Below are 14,681 nucleotides of genomic sequence, written 5' to 3'. Positions count from 1 at the left end.
TAGAATTGGTCTCTTTGAGGCCCTCCTTTTTTCCTTTTAATAAAAACAAGTCTACTCACACTGTGAATTCTGACCACGATAACCCTGCGGTGACTCTGCAGCGCACGTGAGCAAGGAGAATGGTGTGGAGGCCTCACGAAGACTCTTGTTTAACAGGCAGAGAAAGAGGAGAGAGATGGGGAAAGGAACCACAACATTTTTGGAGTTTCTATCAGATACAAGGAATTGGGCTAGATAGTTGTCTAAGAGTGCAAGCTCCTACTATGTGCCAGTGGCAGAATATTCTATCTCAGTTTTCACAACGGTGTGCTTTATGCACACTACACACATTTTACAGAAGAGGAAAGTAAGATTCTGAGATGTCACTCACAGCCAGCCCTTATCTACCCAGCAAGGGAGGAAGCAGGCTTACTTTCAGACTCCAGGCCACACCCACCGAAACCCCAACACTGGAAGCTCATATGGATTGGCTTGTATGCGGCAGAGAGAAGGATGGGCCCCCCCGAGATGTCCACAACTTAATCCCCACACACTGTAAATATGTTACCTCACAGGGCAAAGGCACTTTGCTGACGTGATGAAGTTAAAGATCTTGAGACTGAAAACTGCCCTGGATTGTGAGGGCGGGCCTGATGGAAACACAAGGGTCCCTATAAGAGAAAGAGGCAGGTAGGAGAGGCAGAGTCAGAGAAGTAGGTGTGAGGACAAGCAGAAGATGGAATGACCCAGGGCCACATGGGCCAAGGGATGTGGGCAGCCTCTGGAAGCTGGAAACAGCAGGAAACAGATTCCCCCTTAGAGCCTCCAGAAGCAACACTGAACCATTTTACACTTCTGACCCCCAGAACCATAAGATACTGTGTTGCTTTAAGTTACTAAATGTGTGGTAATTTGTTACAGCAGCAACAGGAAACTAATACAGCACTATTTTCCCTACTCAGGGATTTCAAACAGCACTGCATGCTGGCATAAGAAACACCAAGGAGACTTGGTACCCCGCCCCAGCTCCCCCCAATTCCACAAACAGAAAGGTTATCACGAATGCCACGTTAACATGCTCACCCAGGCAGCTGATCACAAACCAGGGAATGTTCTAATGATTAACCACGACTCCCCTGTTTCAATTAGACATGCGTTTTCACACATGAACCTTCAGGCGCACGAAGATTTTTCCCTTTTTCCACTCCAAATAAGTCAACCAGTTTCTATAATAAGGAGTCTCACTTTAAAAAAAAAAAACAAAACTTATGGGGCAGGCCCGGTGGTGCAAGTGGTTAAGTGCGCGTGCTCCGCTGCGGCGGCCCGGGGTTCGCCAGTTTGGATCCCGGGCGTGCACTGACGCACTGCTTGGCAAGCCATGCTGTGGTGGCTTCCCATATAAAGTAGAGGAAGATGGGCAGGGGTGTTAGCCCAGGGCCAGTCTTCCTCAGCAAAAAGAGAAGGATTGGCAGATGTTAGCTCAGGGCTGATCTTCCTCACAAAAAAAAAAAAAAACTTATGTCCTATTCCACACTAAAAACAGTGGGGCCAGGCGTTGTGCCCGACGCTGTCCTGGGCACTCGCCTCCCTCCCTGGCCCCCGCCTGGCCTGGGCCTGGCCGCCTGGGTTGCGGGCGGGGAGCCGCTCTTTGCTCACCAGGCTAGGGCGCAGGCGGCTGCAAGCCGACGGGTGCTGAGGCGCTGCCAGGGACCCCTCTCATCAGTTCCCTGGGACCACTCCATTTCACACTGGGAGCCGGCCAAGGGAGAGGGTCACAGCTCAAGGCCCCAACCCCGCAGTGGCCTCCAGGGCGAAGACACCCGCATGGCCTTGGCCGCCACTTGGGGGTCCCCAGGGCATGTCCCTTTCCACACCGCCCCCCCGCCCGGGGCTTGGCGGGGCCTGCAGCGTCCCGGGCATCTGCGCTCTGGGGGCGTCCGCCAGCACACTCAGTACTGACCAGTGAGCCGAGCTAGGGAGCCAGGGCCTCCCAGGCACCTTCCTGGAAAGGAAGCCAAGTCTCTGGGGTGGGAGGGAGGGAATGGATTTGGCCTTCCCGCGGTCTGCTTTATGTGGAAACAGCACAGCCATCTGGTGGCTTGCGGTCTCTGGACTTGGCCCCCTCTCCCCACCAAGGTTGAAATCAGTCAAGATCAGACATCTTTTGAGAGAGGCGTTCTTAAGCACCCCTGACCACGCAGTTCTGGCAGTATTTCATGAGGATGGATGGTGACTAATTTACAACAAGTGCTTCTCAATTAGGAATTTCTGCAGAGTACACTGGAGGAAGTCATTATGCTGTACAGTTTCATGACGACCCTGGGGACGGCACAGATGATCATGAAGCCACAATGGTTCAAAAACAAGTTTCAGAGAACAAGCTTTACATCCTCCCATCGCAGGTGTGGCAGGATAAGGAACAGCGCCCTACCTCAAAGGGGCAGACCACACAGGACGGCAAAGAATGTGTTCAAGAATGTGTGAGTTCATCAGCTTTACAACACTCGGAGCAAGTGAAAGATGCCATCGAGAGGGTCGGAAGACATCAGTGGGGAGGATCTTCTCTTTGCCATGTCTGTCTGAGGCTTTGACAGTTATGCGGGACCTGTGAAGTTTCTTCAGAAATTGAGAGAGGCTATGAAAGGAGACAGGAATGGTGGAACATGACAGCCACAGAGGGCCTAAGTGAAGAACTTCCCGAGGGGGAATTTACTAACCAGTTACCAGCTGGTTTAATAATTGCATATGGTCAACAGCAAAATGTTATGGTTTACACAACATCATATCAGCAGATTTCTGATGTTCAACAAATTCAGTTTCCATGATCTGAAGAAATGATGGAATGGGAGTGTAGAGAGGCAAAGGAGGCTATAAGATTCTGCAACAGAGACTTGAGGCAGAAATGACTGGTGAGAAGATGTCTCTTTGTATATTTAAATAGCATAATGTAGCTTCCTAAAGCTTGACCAATTGAGGTGTTAATTCTGATTTAAGAATCTTTTTCATGAATGATTTTAAAGAAAAACTTAGCTTTTAAAGGTATTAAAATATATTTTTGGTGTGAGAAAAAAGTAGGATTAAAAAATGTTTTTTTCCTGTGTTTGACTGACACCACTTATGCTAAGAAACAAAGTCAAGGCTTTGTCACTTAAAGACAAAATGACTTACTAAGGATGTCAGCTATCTGGGACCACGATTAATTACAGCATTAGACTGCATTTAAATGAGTCATTCCTAAAGAGATTATTTTACATATTATATATGTTGATACATTATAAAAGGGGACAGAAAGGAAAGAAAAACTTATAATTGAATCTCTTGGAGGTTTTGGGTAAATATAGTAACATGGCGCCTCATCAAAATAAATTTCTCCAAGTCTTGTTATTCATTCATCCACACACAAGATTAATTTACGCATTCAATATCCACTGAAGAAAGCCTTTCCTGTACACAACACTGGCGTGGCCCTGGTTTGGAAAGAACCAACATACAGTAAACAGTAAGTTAAAAAACAAACACATTCTAATGCATACAGCCTAACTTTCCCCCAACACATTTAAAGACACCCTTCCTATACAGAGATTATGCATGGACGTCACCCAACTCTGCTGATGAAGTCTTCAACTGAATTATCAGATTACTGACCCGGGTAAATCTTATTGAAGACTATGACATGAACGACTCTGGTATCCAAATCTGTACACGCTTGTCAAAATACCCATTATTTCAATGAAGTAACCTGCTTTGAAATTCACAATAACTCAGTCACAGAATTTAGAAGCTTTTAAAGCCAAAGTGAGTGCCACGACAAAGATTCTCTATTCAAAATACTATTAGCCTGGGCCGGCCCCATGGCTTAGCGGTTAAGTGCGCATGCTCCGCTGCTGGCGGCCCGGGGTTCGGATCCCGGGCGCGCACCGACGCACCACTTCTCCGGCCATGCTGAGGCCGCGTCCCACATACAGCAACTAGAAGGATGTGCAGCTATGACATACAACTATCTACTGGGGCTTTGGGGAAAAAAAATAAATAAATAAAATTAAAAAAAAAACAAACAAAACAAAATACTATCAGCCTATTGGAAATATTAGTTAACTCCATCTTTGTCAAGTCATTATTTAAATTACATCACAATCTTCATAAACAATTCCGGGAGGGCAACACTGCCTTCCTGTCGGTTAAATGTCACACAGCGCACAGCTATGCAAGGACAAGGCCCATCCCCTGACTCCTAGGCCCAGGACCACCTCCCACCACACACAAGCCTTCATGGCTGGTTAACAGTCTGCTCCAATTAGGCAATGGTGATCAGTATAGTTTCCACCTAAGTTCCCTGAACCAGCTGGTTAGCTGAACTTGAATTCCTGGCTCCAGGCTGCACCTCCTGAACTGTCCCGAGACTGGGAATCTCTGGACGGGAGGGACGAGGCAAGGGGTGAGCATAGGTTGGGAGACTGTTTGTGGAGGGAGCAGATCTGAGTTCAAATCCCAGCTCCACAAATGACTCTGTGGCCTTGTAGACATTAGCCCACTGCTCCAAATTTCTCTATCTTTATCAACAAAATTAGGATATTACTTAATAACAACCACTTATTCTCAGAGCTTTCCTTACATTATCTCATCTAACCCTCATAACAGTTCGGTTTACAAGCGTAGTCAGCTAACTTGCTCAAGTAAGTGGTGGCGCCAGAACGGAAAGCGGAGTCGTCTGGCTCTAGAACCCCACTGCCCAGAGAGGTGGCTGTGACCTGGAAAGCACTGCCCTGGAGATTCGGATTCAGGAGAGCTGTGTCGGGGCCTAGGAATCAGATATTGAAGAAGTACACCAGCGGTAGCCCACGATTAGGTGAGTTTGGGAAACACTACGTTGGAAAGAATATAAAAATTATAACTAAATAATAACCAAAGGCCCTACCAGTTAAGGGACGATGCTTATCCTCCTGGGGGGCAATATAAATATTGAGATGACTCCTTGGCCATCCTCGCTGGTTGCTGGGCCTGTTCCTTCTGGGTGGTTCCTGTCGGGGGAGGCTCCTGGCCCTGTGGCCTGGTCCCTGAGTACGTACCCTGACAGCCTACGAAATCAGAACTGGACCTGAACAAATGCAATCTGGACGGGAGCCCTGACTCTGTCACCTCCTTTCTAGGCACGTCAAGGGGTAAGTCACCTCACATCTCTGAGCCTCAATTTTCTCATCTGGAAGATGGAGATAAGAGCTGGCTCAAGGAGCTGGCAGGATGAGCAAGCTGAGGTGTACAAGAGGGCTTTTTAACCTTTATTAATTGTGAAATGCTAAACAAAGGTAATGACTGCTACTAATAAGCCAGTTCTCGGTGAGTGGAAGGTCCCGTCCTCACTGGCTGAAGTCCTGCGAGTAAATGCAGGCATTGCTGGTGGGAGTAGGGGCTGGGCGGAGGAAGGGAATGGAGCGTGGCTGCCAGAGCTCCCCAAAGAGGATGATCAGAAATGTCTAAGAAAAATAACTTTCCTCCAAGACAAACTTAATTTCAAACTTTTAGATACATGCCAAGGAAATGCTTAACTATTGGAAAAAAAGAATTTTCCAAAATTTCCAACAAGTTAGCAGAAAATGTGCTTTATCAGGACCCTAGTAACAAAGATCTTTAACCCTGGCTAAAGATGAACAATGAGAATTAAGTTACTAAACTGGAAACTTGCTGGTGATGAAAACCACTGCAGTTTGAAAGAGTTAAGAGCCTGGCTGCCCTGGTTTGTTTAGTCAGGGCCAGGCTGTGAAACATCCTGTCAAAGTCACTGACGAGGGACATGAATGAGTGCCCATCATGCACCAGACGCTGGGCTTTCCGTACATTATCAGACTGCTAAATCCTCACTTCAGCCCTCCAAGAAAATGCCCCCTATTTTGTAGTTGCTCAGAGAATCAAGTGCCTCGCCCAAGATGACACAGCCTGGAAGGGGTGTTTGGGCCTCACTTTATTTCACACTGCTGACCCTGGCGAGGCCAGAGGGGACGTGTGTGCCAAGGGCCAGCACCATACACCGCGCATTTACTCCTTTGGGCTGCTCCTGCACACTCAGCATTCCTTTCCTATGGGCTTGGCCACACAGGAGCTCAAACGATAAATCAGAAAGCTGAATCCTGTGCAGAGAACTAGATTCTTTCAAAGGGCATTCCCACTCAGCAACGGCTCCCTGTTGCACACCCTCCTCTATTCCAGGGGGCCTGTGTAGAATCAGGAGGACGTGGGGAAGTAGTGCCTTCTGCCTGTCTTGCTGCCACCATCCTCCCCACCCCCATCTCCCACCCCACAATGCAGAGCCCACTCTTTCATTAACTTTAAAACACTCAGCTGACAATACAATCATTGTTCGTATTCCAGTCCTTAAGATCAACTTTGCGTTTCTTAATCAATTTCTTAGGATGGGTAAAGTTCTTATTCATTTTTTTTTTTTTTTTTTTTGTGAGGAGATCAGCCCTGTGCTAACATCTGCCAATCCTCCCCCTTTTTTTTTTGTTTTGCTGAGGAAGACTGGCCCTGGGCTAACATCCGTGCCCATCTTCCTCCACTCTACATGGGATGCCACCACAGCATGGCTTGCCAAGCAGTGCGTTGGTGCGAGCCGGGGATCCGAACCGGCGAACCCCGGGCTGCCACAGCGGAGCGCGCGCACTTAACCGCTTGAGCCACTGGGCCGGCCCCTTATTCATTTTTTTAAAAAATTCTATGGCTTCCACTTGAGATGGTGGCATCTGCCTGTAGAAATGACCATACACTACCAAACTAGTATTTTGGACATCTTCAGTTGAATATTTTACCATCACTTTAAAGAATCGACCTAAAGATTAGATATACTGTCTATGCAAATATTTTACAAATTAATAGTAGTTAACTAAAAACTTAACTTTGAACTTTGTATAATTAAGTGTAATATACAACAATTTTTCACTTTCTAGACAACACCTTTTTTTAAAACAACCTTTTCTTTTCCTTTTCTTAAATGACTACTAATTACTGCCACTGACTTCTTACCTTTAACCTCGAGCAGAAGGTTGGTTCCACCCATGATTACAGTCCAACTGAATGCATCTACAATGGCTTGCATCGCAGGATGTCGATGCCTATTTCATTCTAAGCCATCAGAGAGCAAAGAAGTTGGATGGTGGACTTGCTCTAATGCTCACTGCTGCTTTGATCGGCCTCTCAGCTTTCTTGCAGGAAGCAAGGAGGGAGACAGGATGTTCCCTCCCAGTTGACACCTTTCTATACCCATCCACGTGAATTTCATTAAACTTTTACAGACTATTAAGAGCATTCTAAATATTTTGCTGATGCTGAATTACGGCCAGCCCTTGCTATACAAGTTCCTCTCCGACAACTGCAACCACCGATATCGCTCCTTTCCTAAAGGCCCGTGGGACTTAAAAGCCTGTGCACTCAATCTAACCCCCGAATACATACTTAGAGCATTTTATATTAGAGCTGGATAGGAACTGACAGATCCTCCACGCCAAACACCACCACTTTGACAAGCAAGACACCTGCAGTCCTGAGGGGAGAAAGGACCTCCTTGAGGTCCCAGAACTTCTTGGCGGAGCATCCACTCATCCTCCTAAAGAGTTCCCCTTCATCTCATATATCTTATATGTCAGGTCTGAGTCCAGCATCGTGAGAGCTGCAAAGCCTCCTTATCCACTGCATGCCCCCTCTGCATCTATTACAATGCCCGGAACAGGCAAGAAGCTCAGTGAACCGGGGATGGGCAGGAGAGAAAGTCTAGAGGCACTCAAGTCAAAACTTAAAGGTGAGGCAGAAGAGAGATGACGACTTTGGGAAAAGTACAAAGTGCCGTAGGGGTTCAGAAGGCAGTGGCCTGTGGAGGGGTTACGTGCCCAAGCTCTGACGGCACTCAGAGCCGGGCTTTTTCATCCAGGCGCTCAACCATCACTTATTGAGGGTCTACCTGGTGCAGGCACATGCTGGGTGCAGAGGAGAGAGAGGCGAGCAAGCCCAACAGGCCCTGATCACAAGGAGAGAATAAAACAAGCAAGTAAACACAGTTAATTTCAACTGGTGACAAATGGTATTAAAGAAAACACACAGGAGTAAGGTAACAAACCACATGTGAGTGAGGGGGGCAACTTTAGACAACACAGTGAAAGAAAAACATCTTTGAGGAAGCTGAGACTCAGATGGCCTTACTCTACAGAGGCCAGCTGTGTGACCTTGTGCAGGTTACTCAGCCTCTCTGAGCCTCAGCTTTCTCATCAGGATTAGGAAGGCAAAACCATGTACTTCACAAGGCTGGAAGAATGTAAAAGTAAATGGATCTAAATCACCTGCCCACACTTAGTAGATATAGTGGTTATTGTCATTCTTGAAGGTTAGAGACTTGTGACACGTGGGCAAGATAAGGAAGACAGCACGGAAATGCAAGGTCTGATTACTTGCCTATCTCTTAGATTGCGAGTTCTAGGGCAGGGGCTCTGAGAGAAGACAAGAGCTGAGTGTGAGGGCCTTGGGGGTCGGTGCCACCTGGCCACCTAGCAATCGCTCGCGCCCGTCCGCGCGGTGGCCTGTCCCCGCGGCAGCCATCTTGGGTGTCCTCCCCGCGGCGAGTTTCATCACGCGGCCACCGGGGACACCAAGGCCGGGCACGCGGGGGCGTGGATGGGCGACCCCCTCCCGTCGGGGCCGAGACTCACCCCACCGCGGGGGCTTAGGGAAGGCGGGGGGGGGGGGGGTCAGGCCGCCGCAGGTGGGGAGCTGTCAGGCAGCGGCACGGCAGGGGGCCCAGCGTGCAGGCACCCCCGGCCCGGGGCGGCCCGGGCGTGGCGATGGGGCTTCGGACCGCTGAGCCCCCGTGTCCCTGCAGCCCGCCCGCGGCGCGCTCCCGCCCGCGCCCTCCGCCAGGACCCCGCGCGTCTCCCGGGCCCGCCAGCCGCGACTCACCGCTCCCCCGGCCGCCGCCGCGCCGCTCGCAGCCCGCTCAGCGCCGCCCCCGCCGCCACCGGAAGCCCCTCTCCCGCCACGGCGGCCCCGCGCGCCGCCGCCCGGAGCGCGCCCTCGGAGCGCGCCCCCGTGCGCAGGGAGCCGCGCGGCGGGGCTGGGCGGGTGCGCGTCGCCGAGCTCCCGGCCCGGCCTCCCCTCGGTCCGGCGCGCCCCCGGGCCCGCGCTTTGGCTTGTGGCTCCTCGCCCGCTCCCCGTCTGCGTCGTGAACTCCCCAGTTCATGCTCACGGTGCGGGGCGCGGTGTGGGGCTCTGCCCAGGCCAAGGCCGCTGTGTTCCATTCTGGTTTCCCCGAGGGAACTACCCCTTCCTTCATCATTTCTTTCTTCCCAGGGGCTTGCATGCAGTCAGCATCCATTCACCCACTCACTCACTCACTCATTTATTCATTTAAACCAGAGTTTCCCAAAGTGTGGACTTTCGCACCACTGGTGCTACAAGACGATTTTAGGTGGTACAAGCGCCACGACCCGATTTATGTCTTAAAAAGAATCACTGGCTGCTGTGGGGAGAACAGGCTATAGGGGAGATGACGTGGAGGCGGAAAGAGGCGGGGAGCGAGGCTACCGTGGTTAACCAATCAGAGGAGAGACGATGGATGTCTGCACAGATTTGTAACAGTGGAGGGGGTGAGAACTATTGGCCTCTGGGCATATTGTGAAGGCAGATGAAATCTAATTAATGGTGAATTACATTATGTTCATGGATAGGAAGACTCCATTTTTAAAGTTGTAAATTCTCCCTAAATTAACCTATAAATTTAATGCAACTCCAAACAAAATTCTGACAAACTCTAGTGTGTATAAGACTGTGTGCATATAACTTGACAAGGTGACTGTAAAATGTATATGGAAAAATAAAGAGCCAGAAATAGCCAAAACAATTGTGAAGAAAAAGAGCAAAGTGGACTGACTCGCCCTATAAATATAAAACTTGTTATGAGAGGCAGTGCTTCGTACAGGGATCAACAAATAGCTTAGTAGAGCCAAAGAGAGACACCGGACAGGGCCCCTGCACACAGAAAAACCTGCTATGAGCTGGCATCCCAGGTCAGGGAGAAGGTTCACTATTCATTAAATGATCCTGCGGCCATTGAATCCCTGCCTTATACCACAAACTCAACTCCAGTTGGATTAAAGACCCAAATATGAAAAACAAAATTCCCAAATTTTTATCAGACAATACAGGAGGGTATGTTTACGGCCCTGAAATAAGGAGACATTTCTTTAATAAACACAAAAAGTACAAAATATAAAGGAAAGATTGAAAAGTTAAGCCTCAGTAAAACTCAAAAATTCCTGCTCATCAATGACATCATAATAGAAGTGAAAGAATTCACAGACTGGGAGGAAATGTTTTCAACACATGTATCTGGTAAAGAAAACATATCCAGACAATATAAAAAACATTTACAGAGCCAGCCCTGGTGGCCTATGGGTTTAAGTTCGGCGTGCTCTGCTTTGGCAGCCCGGGTTCAGTTCCTGGGTGTGGAACCACACCACCCATCTGTCAGTAGCCGTGCTGTGGCGGTGGCTCACGGAGAAGAACTAGGACTTACAACTAAAATATACAACTCTGTACTGGGCCTATGGGGAGAAATAAAAAAGTAAACTCCCTGAGAATAAGGACTTAGAAAAGAAATTTAAAAATTATAAGAAAGAGAAACAAACCAATAGAAAAAAATATGAATACAGGGAATTCACCGAGAAGGAAAAACAAATGGTCCCAGTACGTAAGAAAAGATATTGAACCTGACTAGTAATTTAGGCACTCAGCAGAGGTTTCACAGTTTTTTGCGGCACTCCTTGTGCTCAGACCTCCTGTGAATGTTAACCAGTTCCTGCTCTGTACCACACTCTGTGCAAAGTGTTGGCTTAAAAGGCTTTAAAAAAAGGTTCCTTTCTCAAAGAGCTTATTGGCAAGGAGATAGACATGTAAACAAATAATTACAATAAATGATTACAATTCAATATAAAAATCGCAACAGTATAATATGAGCTATATACTAAGTGTTATGAGAGCAGGGGTTAACAAGCTCTGCCTGCAGAATGGGGATGCAAGAAACATGTAGTAGATACACAGTGTATCAGTTATCTGTTGCCACAATAATGCTACAGCACAACCACAAAACCCCAGGAGTATACAATAATAAACACTTATTTTTGTTCCTGGGTCTATAGGTTGGCTGGCAGTTCTGCCGATCTGAGCTGGGCTCTGCAAGGCTTACTCACGTGTCTGTGGTCAGTTGTGGGCTATGGGTGGCTTTGTGGATCTTGGTAGAGCTCTCCAACGTGCCTGGGGCCTCAGCTGGGATAAATGGACCTACTTAGCTCTGTTTTGTGTCTCATTCCTCCAGCAGGTGAACCTGGGCATGTTCACATGGCAAAGGCAGGGGGGTGGGAGGGAGAGAGATGTGAGAGAGAGACACACACAGACAGAGAGAGACAGAAAGACTCAAGGTCTCTTGAGGCCAAGGCTTGTGTGGGAGATCAAGATTTGGCCACCCTGAAATCTATCTCTTTACCTTGGTTGTTTTCTCTGAGGACATTTGACCTCCCCCACTAACTGCCTAAAGAATTTGACATGGTAGCTCCTTCCTGGAACAGATCTATCATGATGGCTGTAAAGATAACGTAGGGTAAATGTTACAATAGGAAAGGCACCAACAAGCCCCTCTTATCAAAAGTTCTGTCTCTCTGGCCACATTCTCTGGATGACCCTGCGAAGAGTTGCCAGACAATCATTTACATTTATAAGGGAAATCTCCATTTGTAAAGGTATCTCCCTCTCTGTTTGGAAAAGAGAGGGGGATGAGCTCATTTCTAGTGACTTATCAATGTGGAAGGTGAGGCCTTGAGCTACATAATAAACCTTACTCTTGTTTACTATGCTTTAGTGGTAATCTCCTGTAACTGACTCCCCCCACCGCCAAAATCCTCCTTTGTCATTGGCTGAAAAAGATATTTAAGACGAAAATTTCTGCTATTGTGTTGAGAAACGCAGTGTCCCTGCTTTCTCCCATGTATACATGTTATTAAACTTGGTATTATTTTCTCCTGCTAACCTGTCTTGTTGATTATTTGGCCAGCCAGAAGAACCTTAAGGGAAAGGGCAGAGGGAGATTCTCCCTCTTCCCCCGACAGTTTTGGCGAGCCAGCCAGGAGCCACACTGGCTGGCAAGTTGCCTTCTCTGGCTGGAAGACCTGCCTTCTCCCTGGACTACTGCAGATGGTGAGATACGGGAACGCCTGACGAAAGCCGGCAAAAAGGTAAGACTTCTTACCACGTCAGCCTCCCGGAATCTCTATCTGCGGAGTCCGGCAGAAAAAAATGGTGAGAATTTTTTCTCTTTCTAAATTTAGATTGGCAGGAAAAAATATTTGGGAAACTAGTTTCTTGGGCTTTTAGTGACTCTTGGTTTAAATTTGGTAGAGTACTCTTGGTTATGATCTTGATCCCTTTTCCTCCCAGAAGTGGTCTCTGTTTTTCTCTTTTGTCTGTGTCTTTTGTCATAAGAAGGAAATACCATAGGGTAGGACGCAGGCATAGGCCCTATAAGCCTGCTGTCCGGGCCGGCCCCACAGACTGGTGAGTTTGCGGGTCTCACCAGACCGGCGTCTACAAACTTTGCTGTGGGTTATTATGCACATGAAGTGAAGGCCATTGCCGAGGGCATCTTGGAAGCCAAAAAGGCCGCAAATTTGGTGCGCGCGGGTCGAGCAGTTAAGAGCCATTAGGGCGCTCGCCACTTTCAGAAGACTCCCGTGTCAGGATAATTTGGGTCACGGAACGGGGTAGATGACACAGGTCCCCCGCCAACTGCAAGAAAATGTCCGTGCAACGGACGAGGTACTCTATAAAGCACACAGTCCCCGACCCCGCGACACCTCCCCCGCTAGGTATTATTCTGGCTCCAAGAGACCTAAGGCGTGGCTAAAGCTGTCATTGTGCACAGAAAAAAAAAAAAAAAAAAAAAACCGGATGAGGTTTTTCCTTCTGTCTTGTTCTGTGTCCTGAGAAAACTTGGCTTTGTGACCAGTGAGAATATTCTCCTTGGTCTCCACCATACGGAAGGTGCATTTACCGGGGTGCACGTTGGTGGCCAGTCGAGTAGACTGGGATTCCGAACTGTCTCTTTGTCCGGCTGTGCCAAGCTCTCAGGAGAGTTTGTCATAAAAGGCCCAGTCCATAAGGGCTTTTGTCGTCTTTACCTTCGTTGCTTGTTAGTGCTGGAAAACTCCCATTCCAGTAGTGCCTGCCCGGTGTCACAGATTAGCGGGTCTGTGACTGGAGGCGTCCCACACTATTGTGGGAGACCGGAGACACCGTTTTCACTACACCATCCTTACCGCCTGTGCAACGAAGGTCTTTACTTTCTCTGAATATCTTTGGGAGTAAATTCTGTGGATCATGGGGGCTACATCATCTGCGCCCTCACCAGGGACGCCTCATGCGTCCATGGGTAGATTTATTCTAAGCATGGAAAGTTACCTCCGGGTCTTTCCTTAAAAAGACTTATTGGTTCGAGTCACTATTAGAATAAATATACAAATGAAGATCCTACTCGTCAATGACCAGACGACGGATCCTTTGAATTGGAAAAACTTCTAAATTGGGGGAAAAAAAAAATGTTTTGAGAGCTCTCACATAATTATTTATTTGGTACCTAAGAAAAGGCCAAAAAAAAAGAAAGAAAAAAATTTGACTAGCCTTAAGACCTCGACTCAGGTTACAATTAAATTGAAAACATGTAAAAGTGTAAGTGTTGATAAGATTATAAAGGTTGGAATGTTTGAGCTAATTTTATATAAAGAGGTTACGTCAACCTTGCCTGAGTATGTTTTAAAATGTCTGACTCGGAATGCTCCCCTGGTCCAAAATTATAAGACCAAGACCTATTGATAAAAATCTTAATGATAACTATGTTTAAAGGTATAAGAAGTGATGAAAATTGCATGAAATTTTGTAAGAAAAAACTGATGTTATTTCTATTACAGAACTGGTTAACAAAAATAGTAATTTAAATGATGGCTAATTTTATCTGAAGTCTTATGAAGTCTTATAGGCAATCTAAATAATTATTGGGAACAAGTAAATAGTTGTAAAAAAGATAAATGTTGGATGAACTTTAAACAATAATTATGTGTTATGGTAGTTACTGCTTCCAAACTCTTTTTGGTGACTTAAAGCTTTAGAGTTTTGCTAAATTTTATAAAAAAAAATTCACTGAGTATCATCATTTCCAAATAACATAAGATATTAGACATTGATTGCTAAATGTACGTTTGTCTACTTTTGGCTTTTCATTACAGGAAAACTAAAAGGTGTTTTGGGTCTATTGGTAAACATGTGTTTTATTAAAAGATTATACTATAAAGTAACATGTTTCTAGAAGTTATGAAGTGTTTATAAATTTTCCAAGCCACAAGATACTAATGTAAAAGAAAGTTTATAATTGTTTAGTTTTTACTTACAAATTGAGGTTTCTAAAGGTTAAAATTTCTAATTAATATATGTGATTAAAAATTAAGAAAAATTAAGAAAAATATGTCTGTACAAGGAAAGTAAGATATATAAAGAAAGAACAAAAAATGGAAATATTTTGTTTGGTTGATTAAGAAAGATAAATTTGTCCTCAAGTACTAGAAGGAAAAAGAAAGACATGGGACAAATTCTGAATGTAAAAAGAAAGTTAGAAAAGGTTTGTAGAA

General features: G+C 46.6%; 1 protein-coding gene and 1 pseudogene across 1 annotated transcript in view; one reads left to right on the top strand and one right to left on the bottom strand.

The window, feature by feature from the left end:
• The window catches only part of SFXN1 (sideroflexin 1), a 53,659-nt gene extending 42,414 nt beyond the window's left edge, over nt 1-11,245 (bottom strand). Inside the window, exon 1 of the mRNA XM_058546237.1 lies at nt 11,202-11,245. The gene's annotated coding sequence lies outside the window, so the exon portion shown is untranslated. The remainder of the gene's footprint in view (nt 1-11,201) is intronic.
• LOC131409064 (nuclear transcription factor Y subunit beta-like) lies at nt 2,196-2,809 on the top strand (annotated as a pseudogene).
• Nucleotides 11,246-14,681: the final 3,436 nt, after the last annotated feature.

The sequence above is a fragment of the Diceros bicornis genome, chromosome 1 (genome assembly GCF_020826845.1).
Source record: "Diceros bicornis minor isolate mBicDic1 chromosome 1, mDicBic1.mat.cur, whole genome shotgun sequence".
NCBI classification, from domain to species: Eukaryota; Metazoa; Chordata; class Mammalia; order Perissodactyla; family Rhinocerotidae; genus Diceros; species Diceros bicornis.
The sequence above is the reverse complement of the archived record's forward strand: the minus strand, read 5'-3'. Positions and strand labels throughout refer to the sequence as shown.